This window comes from Ailuropoda melanoleuca, chromosome 4 (genome assembly GCF_002007445.2).
Source record: "Ailuropoda melanoleuca isolate Jingjing chromosome 4, ASM200744v2, whole genome shotgun sequence".
Taxonomy (NCBI): domain Eukaryota; kingdom Metazoa; phylum Chordata; class Mammalia; order Carnivora; family Ursidae; genus Ailuropoda; species Ailuropoda melanoleuca.
Window position 1 is genome coordinate 93,242,842 of NC_048221.1, and position 18,669 is coordinate 93,261,510.

Consider the following 18,669-nt stretch of genomic DNA (forward strand, 5'->3'; position numbering starts at 1 on the left):
GCTACCAGAGTGTCATCAATGGTGTCTGGGGCTTGGCCCTGATTTCCGTTTGCTGCCACAATTATTTTTATTGTTTTACAAAAATTAGACTTGAAGACGTGCCATACTTCTCAAATAAGGATCATCCAAAAATCCCCTCGCTCAAGCAGAGGTCTACGACTCTCTCCAAAATATGCTTCCATCGGAGTATTCCCTTGTTGCTACCACGTTCTTTTGCACAAAACTGTGGGAAATGACCCGTTTTCACAGGCCATGGACAAAAAGTTTTGAGCCACAAGAATAAGCAAAATACTTCTTACTAATAAATCTTCCAAGGTACAGAATAAGGCAAAAATTTAGGATCGAATCTGTAACCTCAGCCCCAACGCAGGTGCACACTCTTGTAGGCGGGTAGCTGGAGATCAAATCACAGCTCTTTTTACTAACTCTGACCTTGGACAAGCCACCGAAACCCTCTGGGCCATAGCTCCCTCATGTATCAATAGTGAATGTTACAAAAACGTGGTGATGGAAAGCTCTGGGCCATGCTCCGTGCTCATTCCCTCACTCACTTGAAGATCAAGTGTCTCCTGCATGCCAAGCACTGTGCTGGACACTGATACACGAATGAACCAGACAGACAAGGTCACTGCCTTCAAGGAACTTAGGTCCACTGGGGGAGGCAGGCAAATGATGAGTAAACAAACAAATGAAATCATGACAGACAGCAGTGAGCGCTCTGGGCGACACGGACAGCGAAGTGGCAAAGAGCTGCTGTGGGAGGTCACCGTTCAGCAAGACGTCTCTGAGAAGGGGAAGCAGATCTGAGATCCGAAGGACATAAAGGAGTCCAGTATGGGGGAAACCAGGCAAAGAGCACCCCAAGCAGAAGGACCAGCAAGTACCGCAGCCTAGAGACAGAGAAGGAGAGGAGGCCAGAGAGTTGGAGCAGGGAGAGGAAGAAGGACAGACCCGTGAGCTGCAGCTGGAGAGGGAGGTGGCGGCTGCACCCGGCATGGCCTCTCGGAGCCAATCTGTGCCTGGGTCTTACTCTGAAAGCACATTGCTTCTGCTGTTCTTAGAACTGATGGTGACACAGGAGATACCCCATTGGGTTGCCATTTAAACCGGAAACTCAACTACATGTTCATGATCTCATTTGCAAGAAGGGATTCCACACAGCTAGACAGAGGCTCATTTTAAGATGGCTAAGCATTTCTGTTAAATTGAGTCTCCAATATCACCTCTAGACCTAACATCACGCACAAGTCAATGAAAAAACACACCAACTGCACCTCCTACATGGGAGGTGGACATACAGCAAAGTTGCACCGGGGTCTCTGCCAACGAGGTGCTGAGCTCCTTGGGCATCTTTCTCTTTGGGCACATTGCATTCCAGCCCTGCCGACTTCTGATGAAGAGCCCATGGTGGGGACGAGGCTCAGGCTATTGGGTAGGTAGGAGGTGGGCTCCAGCTTTTGGACAGGCTGGGGTGGCCTATAATCCGATGCTGGACATATAGTCTCCACCGCCAAGGACCTCAGTGGTATTAGTCATACCACTAAGAATCATTTCAAAGGATCTTTATCACAGCTGTGTAGGCCAAGGGATTCTTTCAATCCTTTATAAGCCCATGATTCGTATCAAATGCACAAATCTATATTTTTATAAGCAGTATTGCATGTATTTCCTGCGAGGAACTCTTGCATTGTTCTGCCTTGAAAACTGTTGGACACGAGAGGAAAAATAATTAAAAACAGCTTATTTCGGCATTAACTCTTAGCTGTGTCAATGGAAGAGAGCCAATGTGGTCTTTTTATAACTAAAGAAAACCAACTTCTGACGCAATTTCCAGGTTACAAAACACCAGCGTTTCAACAAGCTGTTTGTAAACCAGTTGGTTGGATCTCAGGATCTAACAACACTAAATATTAAACTACAGGAAACAAGATATTACAAAGAGTGGGTGAGAATGCTAGACCAGCTCACCAAAGCTGTTCTGACCTATTGCATACCTTACCTCTCAAAACTGAGTGTTGTCGAATCTGCCAGTCCCAACAATACTGCTACAGGACAAAGCCCTGGAGACCCACTTCCTGAGGATCTGGGTTTCCTATGCTGCTCAACCCATCCGAGAGCAGGAAAGGGCCTCCCCCAGGGCCAGGGTGCTCGTTTTCTGTCCTGCATGGGACTGGCGTGTCAGTGGGGAATGAGCTACAGGAAGAGGTTGGAAACAGGGCTCTAGTGGGTTACAAGTCTCAGACCAAAAGGGAGAGCGAAGGGACTGGGCCTGGGAAAGGCTATGGTGGAACAAAAGCCCTCGCCTAACGGCTTGCAACAGGCCAGGGAGAAGAAAATAGAGGCAGGGAAGGAGTTTTTTTCCCTTGCTTTTCTCTCCTTTGTCACTAAGGTCTGTGGAAGGGAGGGAGAAGGGACCGGCCATTTACTGACTGTAGGAGGAGGCCGATGCAGAGGTATGGAGGACGCTTTCCTTCTTCTCCTGGCTTTGTGTGTGTGTGTGTGTGTGTGTGTGTGTGTGTGTGTGTGTGTGTAGTAGTAGTAGTAGTAGTAAATAGCATGTGTGCAGATCCTGTTTATATAAATGTCCACACCTGCCAGTGTATAATAGTGGCCGATATTTGTTCAATACTATAATTGACAAAGATTTTCACACTTGTTTGATCTTCACTACTACTGACAGATAACACAAACTGAGGCTCGCTCAGTCAGCATCACAGTCAGGATTCAAAGCCCTTGTTCTTTTTCTTCCACCTGTAGTACATACTAGAATCCTCTAAGAAGACTGAAAAAATACTGATGCTTGGATTCTCCTCCAGCCCCTGTGCATTAGGATCTCCAGGGGCAGGGCAGGGCCAGGGCATCAGTGTTTTATTTAAAAGTCTCCAGGTAATTCTAATGAGCAGCTAAGGTTGAGAACTCCTGTCCTTCCCAATGGTCCTCAAATTATAGCGTGAACAGGGATCACCAAGGGAGTTAAAAATGTAGGTTCCTGGGGCACCTGGGTGGCACAGCGGTTAAGCGTCTGCCTTCGGCTCAGAGTGTGATCCCAGCGTTATGGGATCGAGCCCCACATCAGGCTCCTCTGCTAGGAGCCTGCTTCTTCCTCTCCCACTCCCCCTGCTTGTGTTCCCTCTCTCGCTGGCTGTCTCTATCTGTCAAATAAATAAATAAAATCTTTTAAAAAAAAATGTAGGTTCCTGGACCTCACCTTCGAGATGCACATTAAGCTTGTGTAGCAATATACACATACCTCTCCTTCTAGGCACACAGAAGGCTTGGTCTTCCTCACCCCCTGGAAGTTTAGAATGACTATATAAGTGCTTCAGGCAATGAAACGTGAACACTGAAAAGTGACACATATCTGGGTAAAAGTGTCAATAACGAGCACTAGACCTTATATCCCCCTCGCTCCTATGAAGGTCTAATCTGAATCATCAGTTTCCCTGGAGAGTGACCCAGGGCCCACAGTGGACTTTGAGAATTAAACTTTTGCTATTAAGGTAATGCCATCTGTCACTGCAGCACAACCTAACATTTCCTGATTGAACCTGTAGGTCTGGAGTGAAGTCTGGGGATATTAATTTTTATAAGCATCTAGGGGATTCTCATGCTAGCGGCCTGCGGCCTCCACTTTTAGAAGCCCGCCCAATGCTGTGTTAACTTTGTGTGTTTCATGTCTTTTGTGTGTGTTTGTGTTTCTTTTTTTTTTTTTTTTTTTTTTTTTTTTTTTTTTTTTTTTTTTTTTACAATTTTTAGAGAGAGAAAGAGAGAGAGGGAGAGTGGGGGGAGGGGAAGTGTAAGAGAGAATCTCAAACAGACTCCCTGCTGAGCATGGAGCCCGACATGGGGCTCGATCTCATGACCCTGAGATCATGACCTGAGCTGAAATCAAGAGTCGGATGCTTAACCAACTGAGCCACCCAGGTGCCCCGTGTTTTCTGTCTTTATACAGAAATTGGCAAGCTCAGAGAGAAAGAGGATTCATATATTTGTTCAACTTCTGATGTGCACTCACCTGTGTTAGGCATTAAGTGTTTACCTTATAAACAGATGAAGAAGACAGAGCCTCTCTGTCCTCAAAGAGCTTACCATAAAAGAGAAGGCAGCGGGGGAAATACTAAATAGTTAAAAAACAAAGGGATGGAGAGAGAAGAGGAATAAATTCATTTTGCCCAAAGAGAGGCAGAGTAGCTTTCTGCAAGGGGAGATGTATGGCCTAGATCGTCAAGGTCAACACTGTCCAAGCCAGAGCATTTTCACAGGTACAGCTTTACAAGAAAGCCTCAGACAGCTGGGCTGCAGAAAAATATCGGGATGAGATGGGGAGAGGGCCCAAGGGCTGGCATTCAGGGAAGGCCCCGGGATGGAGGGAAGTAAAGTGAGAGGGAACCGAGGTGCCACACGATTCCAGAACTGTGCTCTCCAGGAGAAATAAATGTGAGTCAGATAGATTTTACACTTTTTTAGAAGCCACCTTGAGGTGGGGGGGGGAGTGAGACTGATTTGAATATTTAACCCAATAGAGTCAAGATAGTGTCTTTTCAATAAACCACCAATATAAACATTAATAAGAGAATTCTTAAAAAGAAGAATGAATAAGTAGTCTTCCAAGTCTGGTGTATATTTGATATTTTTGACACACCTAATTTGGACTAGCCACAAGGGTTCCATAGCCACTTGTGGCTGCAGTACCGAACGGGGCCACTCTAGGCAGCTGCCAGAGGCTCCTAAAGACATACTTTTCTGGGGCACCTGGCTGACTCAGCCAGTGGAGCATGCAACTCTTGATCTCAGGGTTGCGAGTTCAAGCCCCACGTTGGGTGTGAGGCTTACTTAAAAAAACACAAAAAAACACACTTTTTTCAAGGAGGATACAGTGAGCACTGGGCACTCATTCACCTAAAAAGAAAACATGATCAGTATGCTCCTTGTGCCAGATTTTTTTTTTTAACTATATAAGCCATTGAACAGCAGTAAAAATACAGTGATATTTGAAAATATCATTGTCCCAGCCCTCTCCCCAAACAATATCCTGGTTCAGGGGATTATATTTACCCACAAATTGCACTCCTTAAGTTCAACAAAGTAAGTCAATCTGCAGTATTAAGGGCAAAAACACACCTCTGAAGACTTTTTACAAGAGGGAGTATTTGGACAGCTCTGTAGTCCCAACACTCTTTACCAAGGTTGATAATTTTAACTTGAAGAGTGACCAGCAGGGAGCAAGACCTGCTCAGCTCAATGAGAACAGGCTGTCTGGTGCTGCCTCTGCTTTATCCTAATCAAAAGTGTCCTTCATCCTTTCAGGGAGGCCAGCTGGGGCACAAGGCACACCAGGGCGTACTCGGGTAACAGGAGGCCTAGACATTTCACTGCATTTCAGAATCCTTAATAAATATTAAATTCGGGGTGCCTGGGTGGCTCAGTCGTTAAGCATCTGCTTTCTGCTCAGCTCATGATCCCAGGGTCCTGGGTTCGAGCCCTCCGTCAGGCTCCTTGTTCAGCGGGGAGCCTGCTTCTCCCTCTCCCTTTGCTCCTCCCCACAGGTCATGCTTTCTCTCTGTCGCTTTACTTTCTCTCAAAATAAAATCTTTAAAAAAAAAACATTGTCTAACTTGTTGAATATTGGTCTGGAGGCCATACTCTTTTCCATGGTTCACAGATAAGAGATCCCAGATTCTGAAACAGTCAGGATGCTCTAAACACATCCTCAAGCTCCCGGTCATTGCTGAAATGGTTCCGAACAGGAAGACCTTCTAGGTGGTACAGCACAGATTAAAGACACCCTCCAGGGCGCCTTCTTCAATCCCCTCAGGCAGAGCACAGCCTGTGCTTGGCCCTTCCTGACACGGCTCTATTTATAACTCTGGGGGGAAGTCATTTAATTCAAGTAACCCTTTGCCGTTCTATTGCTCCCCCCCTCCACACTTAAGGGCCCTGAGGGCAGGGACTGCCCCTTGTCTGTCTCTGATGCCAGCACAGCCCTCTGCAGTCAGCCCTCACATTCAATCGCAAGGATGTTAAAATATTCTTGACATCAGAATACTGACAGAAACAAAGGAAGATGGACTCAACTCAAATTGGGCCAAAGATTCCTTCAGTATGATACCCCCTTTCTCAAGGGTGCCAAAGAACTATTTTTTCTTTTTTTGAAAAAGTTTGCTTTTCTTCCGTGTTTTCACCTGGATGGTTAATCCTGAGCCACTGAATCCCAACAGCTCCGGCTCCTCAATTAGGTACACTCTCAGTTTAACTGTCTAATTATTTCCCTATCTTTAGGCATCTCGAACCTGTGCTCCCACTTAGATTCTTAAATCGTTTCAAGTAAAAGGGGAATTAGGAGCACACTGTTCTCATATGAATCACTATAAATAGTCCCCACATGTGATCATCAGCGTCTCCCTGAACCCTGCCCATGAAGTGAGAGCAGCCGGTTCATACTTGCAACAACAGTGTCTAAGGGCTGCCATGCAGCAAAGCAAGAATGTGAAGTCCTCAAGCAACTGACCACGCCACCTTCACTTCTGGGGTCCTGTGACACGTGCTGGGCACTTCGCACAGGAAGCCAAGACCTTCTCGACCTTCCTTTTCTCTCCTCTGGTGCCTTGGCTAGCCTCCAGCCGTTCCGCGTGGTGGCTCTCTCCCATTTCCCTCTGTTCCTCCTAAATCTCCCTGCTCAGAATAGAGCACACCAGCCCACGCTTCCCCTGTCACCGAAGGGGCAGGCTGCTTCCTCTGCGTTGGGTACTGTAGTTCGGAAAGCAAAACCGCATTTTTCGGCATCTACTGGCATGGCAGGCTCCGTAACACCACTTCGCAGCGGCCGAGGGGGGCTGCCTGACCTGCTCGGTGTCAAGGGCATGCCCCTGAGCGCGGAGTTGTGAGGCTGACCCTGCTGCAGCCACAGCCCTGCCCTCAAACTCTAATCACGTCCCTGCCACCAGCTGGCTCAGGTCATCTTAGTATTTCATACCACTTCTCACATGACTGTTCCTGCTTTCTCACTCTATAAATCGAAACAAAAGGAACTTCCTATGTACCTGGCACACTTCAAATTCTTTACACGTGTCATCTCATTGGGTCCTCATCGTGACCCTATGAAGCAGGCTTGGTGGTTGTCTCCACTTTACAGGTGGGGAAACGGAGGCACAGAGTGGTTAAGGAATTCGCCGGAGCTCAGTCCCCAAGGGGCCCAGTTTAGGCTTGAACCCTGGCTGTCTGGCTCTAGACCGTACTGCCACCGGCATGCTACCAGATTCATCTGATCTTCATTTTTAAAGATGGTATTTATTTATTTATTTATTTATTTATTTATTTGAGAGAGAGAGCGCATAAGAGTGCACAAACAGGGGGAACAGCAGGCAGAGGGAGAGGGACAAAAGACTCCATGCTGAGCAGCGAGCTTGATGTAGGGCCCAATCCCAGGACCCTGAGGAACATGACTTGAGCCGAAGGCAGGTGCTTAACCAACTGAGTCACCCGGGCATCCCCTGATCTTCATTTTTAAGCACCTTTCCATCAAGCCAAACTGAAGTAGATGAAAAAGGCATAATTCCCTCACCTGCTAATGAAAAGCTGAAATCAAGGAAAGCACAAGCTCAGAGAATAACGTGAGAACTTCTAACCTAGAAACCATCCCCACTGGATACACATCCCAGGCGGCTAGCAAATGGGGAGCACTGCGCAGAAGACAGGGAGGACTGAGTTTTCAGCCATGTGGACTTTGTGACCTTGGGGTCCTACAGGTTTAATCCTCTGCATTTCATAAGCCTAACAGCAGTCATTTCAGAGAAATCTATGAAAAGATTCCTTTAGGAAGCACCTATCTGACTCAATATTTGTGTACTTAGTGAAACACTCACGTCAGTCTAGTGTCCCCGCTCACCAAAGTCGCATAATACAAGGTTATTGACTCTGTTCCCCATGCTGTACATTACATCCCTATAACTTACTTAGGACTGGAAGTTTGTGCCTTTTGAACCCCTTCTCCCATTTTGCCTACGCCCTCCTCTCTGGCAACCACCAATCTGGTTCTCTGCATCTGAGTTTTATTTTGTTTGTTCATTTGTTTTGTTTTTTAGATTGCAGGTATAAGCGAAGTCATGCAGTACTTTCTCTGACTTACTTCACTTAGCATAATACCCTCAGGACCATCCATGTTGTTGCAAATGACAAGATTTCATTCTTTTCATTCATTCATTTCATTCTTTTCTCCACATCCTCTCCAACACTTTTTATTTCTTGTCTTTTGATGGTACCCATTCTGACAGATGATATCTCCCTGTGGCATATCACACCCTTTCGATGTTCAAACTGGGTCTTTATTCTGGAAAAGGTTGGGAAGTACTAACCTGGAGTTAAATCCCTGGGAAATTGCCTGCAGTGACAACTGCAATACGGTTATCACTGGGTTAGAGGTGCGCCTAGGTTTCTAGAGCCTCTCACTTGTGCAAGGCTGTGTTTCTCTAACAGGAGAGCCTCCCATGGAGTGCTGAGTGATTCACGATTATATTTCCATTTGTCATGCCTCAGAACACCAGGAAGAGTCATTTGTGGCAGATTTCATAGTAAGATCTAACACCTTCCACTTTCACGATTCCAAGAATGCCATCTGAGACCTACTGCGTAAGGCAAGGAGAGATGTTCATTATATCCCAAGCCCCTCAAAGTCAGGATGGAAAAAGGCCCAGAAAAAGAGATTCCTAGCCAGGCTGCCAAGTGACAGCTGGGAAGAAAAATGTCCTCCTTCTGAACCCCGGGCTCCGTGGCAGCAGAGTGTGCGCAGACTGAGGCCTCTGTACGTCATCTTACCTGCTTCTCCCCTTGTTCAGCGCTAGCATGCTTTGGTATTTAGGAAACATTTGAATCAATGAAGCCTGGTGGAAAAAAGTGTCCAGATGTGAGAAATCACCTCCCACCACACATTCTGATAGAGGAGTAGGGTCATAACTTTCAAGTCAGGAAGCTAAGAGGAGAGATTCGGAAGGGCCAGCAAATCAAACAGCTACAGAGCCTGCTGAGGAGGACCTGTGAGCCGGGCTGGATTAGAAGAGCAAGGGGGGGGGGAGGCGCCTGGGTGGCTCAGTCGTTAAGCATCTGCCTTTGGCTTAGGTCATGATCCCAGGGTCCTGGGATCGAGCCCTGCATTGGGCTCCCTGCTCAGAGGGAAACCTGCTTCTCCCTCTCCCACTCCCCCTGCTTGTGTTCCCTCTCTCGCTGGCTGTCTCTTTGTGAAATAAATAAAATCTTAGAAAAAAAAAAAAGAGCGAGGGGGCCCTTCTGTGGCCTAACTGGACCCTCTGGGTGGTTTCCAAACTCCAAAGCTGGAGGTTTGGGCTTGGACCCTCAGAAAACAAAGCTGCCGGGGTCATCATCTCATGCCTGCAAAGCTAATGAGAACGAGGATCTTCTGAGGTGGTGGGCTGAGTTCTGAGGTTGTTTGAGGCTGTTTTGCAAGCTCTCCGGGGAATGACAGGCATGAAGGAGGGCACGTGATGGGATGAGCATGCGTATTACACACAACTGATGAACCACTGAGCACTACCTCAGAAACTAATGGTGCACTGTATGTTGGCTAACTGAATTTAGATAAAAAAACCCCAGAAAGTCAGTTCTGGAAGAGGAGCACATCGCAGACTCCAGAATCAGCACTGTCCAGCTGAGGAGGAGCAAGGGTTCCCAGGAAGGGACGCGTCCTCGCCCTCAGGAGAAGGCTCCGTGGCCCACAAGCTCGTGCACAACCGCCTTCCTCCCACTGGGCCTCCGCACAGCGTGGCTGAGGACGACACGCGCAGACTTCGGGGCCACGGAACCCGAGTTTCAGGTGTCCTCAGGATGGCTCTTCCGCACACCGACACCGCCTCAGGACAGAACTGAGGCGATAAAGCAGCATGAAGACACAGGTCTCGCTGCACACTATGCACGTCACCAATAACCCAGTAAGCGAGGCGGCAGCAGCAGTTCGCACTTGGAGCGCCTACTGTATGCGCACACGGCTCCAAGAGCTTGACGCAGAAGCTCTTAACCCTCAGAAGAGCCCTAAGAGCAGGTATTGCTAGATTCTTAGGTTACAAGTAGGGAAGCTGAGGTACAGAGAGGTTAAGGAGTTTACTCAAGGTCTCACAGCTAGTAAGTGGCACAGGTGGCATTTGAACTTAGCCTGTCTAGTTCCAAATACTCACATTCCAGAGACCGATCCCATGGCCCAGAAAGGCCCAACTTCTCTGTGGAAACCCAGAGGTGTCAGGCACTTTGAGTTTCTGCAAAGTAGATCAAGATCTAGGAGCCAAAGGGCTATTAGAGAAGAGTCTGGAGAAGCAACCCCAGAAGTGGGAGGTGAACTGGTGATTGTCACTTCAGGGCCCATCTTACCAGACAGCCGGTCCCTGGAGGACCTGCCGTGCAGGGGAGCAAGGTGTGGGCTTCAAGCAGCAGGGACCAGGAAGCCCTCAAGCAGGCCGGGAGGACAGGTCCCCGTGCTCCAGAAATAGCAGGGCCACCTGAGCCTCAGTGACCGCAGCAGTCACTGGACAAGACAGGAGTGCCTGCGCTCAACCCACACTGGCTGACAGACTTGTAGGCAGATAGCAGCGACTGCCTTTTCTTTCCTTTGAAAAATAGAGCCCCCACCCCTTTTCCCCTGACTATAGTATTAAAATATGCTCATTACCAATATGGCCAAAAAATAGTAAAGTACAAAGGAAATGAAAATCACCTCTATTCCCATTAGCCAGAGATAATTCCCTTCCCAATGTGGCCACAGCATCTGGGAGATCACCTGACCAAGGAAGACAAACCAATATGATTCTCTCTGGAGACTAAGCAAAGACGCACAGAGATGGGATAAGTTGGTACAGAATTCTCTTCGAGGTAGGTACAGGGCACACAATATAGCCAGAGCGGAGATCCCTACAGTCTCTCTGGCTCCTGCACACCTCACGGCCAGCCTGGGCAGCACTTCCAGGGATTCTGTGAGGCCTGATTCCTTAAAAATCAACCCCCTCTTTACCTATACTGCTGTGTAGCTGGGTTCTGTTCTTGCAACATGGGGTGCCTGGCAGAGTCCAGAGAACAACCAATCGCACGGAAAACCAGCCCAGCACCGTGGGCCAAACTGAGCGAGATGCAATTTTTTCCCCCTCAAAACAATGCACGGCTTTTACTGCATCTTTAAAATACCCTAAGTCTGAGGAATCATCTGGCATGTTTCTGTAGCTGGACAACCTAGATTTTATTCATCGGCCTGCTGAACGGTTCCTTTTTCAGAAACATAGATACCATCCAAAATTTTTCTGCTATCTTTGTTTTTAACTGTTACGGCTTGCTGAATCAAAACAGGGAATTTGATACAAGTTCAATGTTGCTTCCTTCAAGAATGAACTCATCTTTCCAGGCTTGAGATACTAAATGAGCAACTCTTGGCCCCTGTGGATGTATTTTTTACCCAAGAAATGTTGGATTTCTACAGGAGAACCACTCCCCTGAATAATGACATCGTTGGGGAAGTCAGCATACACAGACCTCATCTTGCAATGACCGCCCAGTGGAAAGCCCTTGATCCTGTTCTGTATGTGACTACAGACAGTGTGAACTGTAGCCTGTTCCTTTCTATTTCCCCACTGTTAGTTGACCCGGAGCCTCTTGTTTTTCTCTCCAAGGAGACTGAATTCTACGCTGACATGACTGAAGTCCTCCCTCGGCAAGCTCCTCTGGGGCCCTTCACAATAACAGCGGGACCCTTCACAGAGATGCTGACGGTTTTCTGGAGTGATGGCTGGCAGTGGTCTTCACACTCGTAGTAGATGCAGGAAAAAAAAAAAAAAGGAACAAGACCCAATTTAACAAAGAATAAAAAGTGTAGGTTGGAAGTCTGAATATAGTAAAAGCAGGTGTTTTCTTCAACAAAATCCATCCTGATAGATCACGGCTTTGTCTATGTTTATGCTTTACTTTGGGATGTAAAGATCATCCATATTATCTGCGGACCCTATGCCTTCTGATGGCAGAGGCTTCCTTAATTCTCATGTGTAACCCTGGGGTACCTGGGAGGCGGCAGTACTTTATAAATGTGTGCTAAATAAATGTCCAAAGCTAAAAAGTGGGAGAACAGTAAGGTGTCTATTGGCCTTGATTTTTTAAAAATCCACAAGTTGTGCCACTTGCCTTGCTTCTTTCAAAGACGGATGACGGTCTCTTAACTGAGCTCAACCTAAACCAAGCGCCTGATTTACTCAATCCCATTCTTTCCTGGAAACATCAAGCCCAGTGCCCTCAGCATGCAAAACTGAGTTCGTGGGCTAGTCTGCTTTACCAGCCCATTTCTGTTTTTACCAGTTAAGCTGTGTATTTACCAAGAGGACATTTGTGTTTTGTTCCCAGACCTGTTTACGTTGGTTGTACTCATTTACGTGTTTACGTAATGTAATTACATATTACAAAAAGTAATGAAATATCTGTGCCTAAGCTGTTGCTTCTATTATAAGTTGAGTGTTTTGGAAAGACTTCTTAAAGGTGAATAGATTAAAGGAACTGCTTTAAATTAGAGGTGAACAAGAGAAGTATAAAAATTAGGTATACGTGGAGGGGGAATGTTTAGGTCTAGAAAGATTTATGGCACTTTAAATGTCCAAGTTCTTACACTAAAGAAATCAGACCTGGAAATGATAGAGAGTGCAACACAGGTACAGTTTACATAAGCAAATGGTGCAGAGTGCGAGTCGGTAGGAGTCCATTCATAACTAAAACAAGAATATCATGAATCATTCCTTGACCCTCCTTCATAAAATGTACTCTGGAATTCTCTGTTCTAAGCTGTCCAATCTCATTTTTAAAAAATGTTGGCTCTGACCCACCAAAGTGATTTTGTGACTCATGGTTTGAGAAGATACTGCCTAATTTCATTGATGGGGAACTGAGGTTCAGGGGTGTTGAAGAACTCTACTAAGGTCAGACAGCTCGTGAGTCAGAATTACAAGCATGGATTCCACATCCTATGTCCTGTCTGCTACCCTGAGCAACCTTCCCTCTCATCCAGCATGGTTTCCTTTGCAAAAAGTAGAAGGTGAAATGAGGAACTAGATGACAAGGATAAATCCTAGAGAGGAAAGGAAAGAACCCCTCATTTTCTCCTGAGGCCCCACGTCCTTCCAAACATTCTCTGAAGCAAGAAAGTCCCAGCACACACAGGTGTATGCACTTTTTTCCTGTACCAAGGCATTCCCACATCTCCTGTGTTACAGACACATACTTGGAACAGTGAACCGTGTACCTGGGTAGAACACGTGAGCCTTCTAATTTTAGAATGACTTCAGCTCCACGTGGGAAAACTCCAGACAATGGAACGGGGAAGCAGTTTGCAGTTCTGAAAAGCTTTTGTTAGGTGAGATGAGCAATAAACAGATCTCTTGCTTGCTGGCTGACCCACGTTCTACCTGTTTCCCAAACAAGTAACGCCTTCAAATACTTTTCCCTCTGATCTGATTTCCCTCCTTCTGTGCACCCCCAGCCACAACTCACCGTCTCTACAGAGTTAACCCCAATATCCTCACCCAAATCTGACCACCCTCTCCCCGAGCCAGTGAGCCTGGTGACCTTCTCCATGAATACTATCACATGACATCTTCGCCATGTTCCTTCACCACCGCTGCTGAAAAGTCTCCCAGACACTCACGGAAGCAAGCCTTCAAACACTCCCCTATTCCAGCTGGGTGGGTAGACACAGGATAGAGGAAGGAAAAGTTCAGAGGTTTCAAGAGGCATGCAGATCGAGCCAGGCCGATGGCAGGGGGAAGCCCGAAGCCTGCTGCCAGGTGTCTGAGCAAGGGCCTCACCACACCCCTCGGCCATTACACTGAGTCTCATGAAAACATGAGAACCAGATGGGCGGCCTGGGAAAGGCGCAACATTTCAGAGGGTTAAGCAAGGAGCCACCCAACAACTTAACCGGCTGCGTTCTGTCCCTTTTAAGGGGCATTAAAAGGTGCCTTTTGAAGATAGGTCATAACTCCTTCTTCGGGAGGGTGTGACAGATGTTCTAGGCCAGAGCTGCTGCCACCGTCATTCTGCCTCCAGCTAGGTTTCTCTGCAGGCTTTACAAATGAACAACCAACCAGATAAAAATTTTCTGTCTTCACCCCCAGACTATTGACTCGAGTCCCAAAGCAACTATTTCCTAAATCACCTACTAAGCAGTCAGCCGAGGTGCACTTAGGTCATCGTGAGGCTGACATTATGAGCTCCCATGCTATCTTTTCATCTGTGTGGTGGGCTCCCTGGCCCAAGGATGGAGAAGGACTGCTTCTTTGTATAGTCCCAGCAGCTAGAACTGTCGAACCTAAGTATAAAAGAGCATCTGACTCCAAGAGAATGAAATACACGGCAGTCACACTATTGCTTCCCTACCTAGGGTCCATGGCAGGCAACACCCATGCATCATGGCCATATTTCCTAAGAGCCTGAAGGCAGCCTTATAATCCCTCTCAATAAAGCCCTCCAAGCAATCTCTACCAATTTATCAGAGTGGTCATGTGAAAAATCTTACAGGCTATTCCTGATTCGAGTCCTACAGACGAGGAGACTCAGATCCAAACGGGAGACAGATGGACAGCTTGCCCAGGGGCTTGGCGAAAACAGACAGCTGGACCCAATCCCCAGATTCCTGACCTCCAGCCTAAGGCGTGTATCTCTCCAGTATCCCACTCAAAGTGGATGTCTGAAAAGCATTTACTGACAACAGCAATGCCAGTTTCCTATGCCTCTGGCATAATTTACCCTTCACATTTGGGGATCTAAGAGAGGAAGACTGGAAGAAAACAATGAAACCTCAACAAGAAAGGCCAAGGGCAACTTTCTTTTTTTTTCTTTTTTTTAAAAAGATTTTATTTATTTATGCGACAGAGAGACAGCCTGCGAGAGAGGGAACACAAGCAGGGGGAGTGGGAGAGGAAGAAGCAGGCTCATAGTGGAAGAGCCTGATATGGGGCTCGATCCCACAATGCCAGGATCACGCCCTGAGCCGAAGGCAGACACTTAACCGCTGTGCCACCCAGGCGCCCCAAGGGCAACTTTCAAGTAATAAGATCATGGAAAAAAAATTTTTTTTTCCCAAAAGCACAAGAAAGCCACATGGGATCAGCCCCACGTTTCCTCAAGTTCATGCGCCACCCTTCACTGGCACACAGAGTTTGCAATTTTCTCTCCATGCTGCTCCATCGAAATGTTAGAGCTGAATCCCGAGTGTGCCTGTGCTCCAGGACTAGCATTTAAGAATGTTTCAAAACCTTCTTATGTCCATTATGGTTTCTCATTCTTGTCAACCCTTAGAGTGGAGAGACTTGCACATTCATGGATAAAGCCTTGTATAGCTTCTGCCCTACAACAACCCATCTTTACACCTAAACGGATCGTTCTGGGATTTAGTCAGGGAGCCCAGCCACGTCCAGGGCACAAGGGGTTAGGAGGGACTCAGACGTGCAAGTCAGTCACCCGGTCTATTAAGGACCACACTTAACAGAAATAGTGTTCGCCCAAAAGGAAATATAATGCAAAAGGTGAAAACATTTAAGGAAATGCAAATTAAGTGAGGTAAAACAAAACACTGAATGCAGTATCATCTGCCCTCCAAATTTAAGGATCTAACAAGAAAGGATTACTGTTGCTTTTGTTGGTGTAATGGGACTATGGTTTTGTTTTTTAAAGCCCTTACTTGTGAGCTAGAAGTACCACTCACAAGTGAAATGGACTTTGCTTTAAAATATCCCAGCAGGGGCGCCTGGGTGGCTCAGTCATTAAGCCTTCCTTCAGCTCAGGGCGTGATCCCAGTATTCTGGGATCGAGCCCTGCATCAGGCTCCTCCGCTGGGAGCCTGCTTCTCCTTCTCCCACGCCCCCTGCTTGTGTTCCCTCTCTCACTGGCTGTCTCTCTCTCCAATAATAAATAAATAACATCTTTAAAAAAAGATATCCCAGCAAAGGAAGAAAATCAAATGGTGCGAGAATAGAGGAAAGAAAAATGGCTCATGATGCTAACTGCTGAAGCTGGGTGATGGGTGTACGGGGACTGATGTTACTATTATTTCTCTTCTGTGTATAAAGATTTCCATAGTACACAGTAACAAATCGTTTTACTTATTGAATTAGGCAGGAGTTCAATACGCAATCCAATGTTTGGGGTGGTGAGTGTGGCTGGTGGGGTGGTCCCCAGTTTGCACTGCACCCACAACAGGGTTTCAGTTATGTCTGGTAGGGACAGAGTGGGGGTGCTCAAGGCCTCCCAGGGCCTGAGGAATCTTCAAGGATTCCCTAAAGGAAGAGGAAGTTAGGCAAACAAGCCTGATTCAGTCGTAAAGCCCTAGCCCTTGGAGAGGTGGCTCTGATACCATCCCTGCCACATGGACGGTCCCCTCGCCCAGCCCTCTCTGGACTCCTCTCTGAGTCCAGTGGGGCAGGGTGGAGAATAAGTAAAAATGCAAAGAGCTATTCCATCGAGCTCTCTGGGGCCCAAGTCCCCTAGCTAAGTGACCTATCAAACAGTAAGGCAGAGGCCAGACAGGCAGCCCACTTCCCTTCTCCGCAGCTCTGGGATCTCAAGGTCGTGGCACTGCCCCTGCTCTCACCCACCACGCTGGGCCACAGAGCGGCCCTAAGGCCGTTAGAGGGTACCGTGCAACCCAGCAGGGCGTGACGAGTTTGTGAAGATATATCATAACGAGGAAGAGTAAACATCAGGTACTTGATGTCAGAGACGTTCTCATAAAAGCAAGTCCAGAAAGATGGAAGAGAAGCTGGTCACTCGTGCAGCAAGGACAGTCATTTGGGGATGAATACAGCAGGTCTTCCCATGTTTGCTCAGGAAAGACTGGGAAACCTCCAAGGGGCCCTGGTAGGAGCCACACCTGAGGCAAGAGGCTCAGGCAGGACACCCCTAGGCCTCTCCTGTCTGTACAAATGGATGGAGATGGGGAGGAGGGTGAACGGACCTGGTTGCATCAGCCTCTGCCATCGCCGGATGGAAGTATCAGCTCTGCCATCGCTGCAACCTACCACCTGCCAGTGACTCAGCCAAGAACCTGGCGCTTTGCCTACTGGGTCCTGCAGTGAGGACCGGGGGGGGCTGAGGAGGCACCTGGGGGTAAATGCATCCTAGGAAGAGAGATGGAGCAATTCTGAGACCAGCGTGGTGGAGTCACAAACCAATGCCACCACTTCACCCCCAATATATTCACGTCCAAGCCCTTTGTGACGGGGGAGGTAATTAAAAAGTGGAAACTCTGGTAGGTCTTGGACCTCTGAAGCACTGCTCTCAGATGGACACACCCTTATGCCACACGTAACTCAGAGGCAGTACAGCATTTCCTTCTGTGGCATCGTGGGCCACCAAATGGCTTGGACACCTTAAGGGATTAGCTGCATCAAGGATAACCGCTTCAAGGGGGAGAGTGTGGGGCCAGTGGGAGTGGCAACCTCCCCTCCAGTGTGTTTGGAGGGGAAGGTGTGGAAGAGGAGAACGGCAAGGTACCAGGGACACTGTGAGCTTGTTTAGAGAATTTATGAATACATAAGAGCCACCCCCGTCCCCGCCATATGCACCTTCCTGAAATAACCAGAGACAAGCAAAGCAGCAGGGGTCCCCCACAGTAACAGGTGGGAGTACACGCCATGTCAACAAGGGAATAGCGAAACTGGCAGACTCATGCGCTGCTGGCATAAAAGTTAGCTCAATTCACTTGGAGAGCTATTTGGCAATTTGTTACAAGGGTCATAAATATATTTATTCGTGCTCCCAGAGACATACCCTGAGGAAAGAATCCAAAAGAAGGGAAAAGCTTCTAGGCATGAAGAGGGAGCATCACAGTTTAAGCTGGAGGCAACATAAATATCCAACAGAGAATGCTTCATTGAATTACGCATGTCCATCTTAGTGGAACATCATGACATTTTTAAAAAGATTAATTTATTTATTTGAGGGAAAGAGAGAGCACAAGTAAGCCGGCACATATGGAGGGACAGAGGAAGAGAGAGAGAGAGACAGAATCTCAAGCAGACTCCCGACTGTGTGTGGAGCCCAAAGTGGGGTGCAATCTCACAACCCTGAGATCGTGACCTGAGCCAAAACCAAGAGCTGGATGCTTAAATGCACCATCCAGGCGCCCCAAACATGACACATTAAAAGGATAAATTTCAAGACTTTCCAGCAACATGGAGAAAAGAACAACTTGAAAACTCGAGTTTAAAAAGCAGGAATCACAACACCTGGCACGCGTTGTGATGAGCACTGATGTTATACGGAACTAACGAATCGCTGAACACTACACCGAAAACTAATGATTATATACTGGCTAACTAAACATAAAAAAATAAAATAAAATAAAAATAAATTAAAAAATAAAAAGCAGGAATCAAAATCGTTTCCTTAGGGGCGCCTGGGTAGCGCAGTCGTTAAGCGCCTGCCTTCGGCTCAGGGCGTGATCCCGGCATTCCGGGATCGAGTCCCACATCAGGCTCCTCCGCTATGAGCCTGCTTCTTCCTCTCCCACTCCCCTGCTGTGTTCCCTCTCTCGCTGGCTGTCTCTCTGTCACATAAATAAATAAAATCTTTAAAAAAAAAAATCGTTTCCTTACCACAACTAACTGCTGTATAAAAATATGAGCGCCCCCAGACAAAGGCTAACAA

At 47.3% G+C, this 18,669-nt stretch overlaps 1 protein-coding gene across 4 annotated transcripts in view; it reads right to left on the minus strand.

Annotated features, from left to right (window-relative positions):
- TGFA (transforming growth factor alpha) overlaps positions 1 to 18,669 on the minus strand; it is a 100,643-nt gene that overhangs the window by 45,920 nt on the left and 36,054 nt on the right. The window lies entirely within an intron of this gene.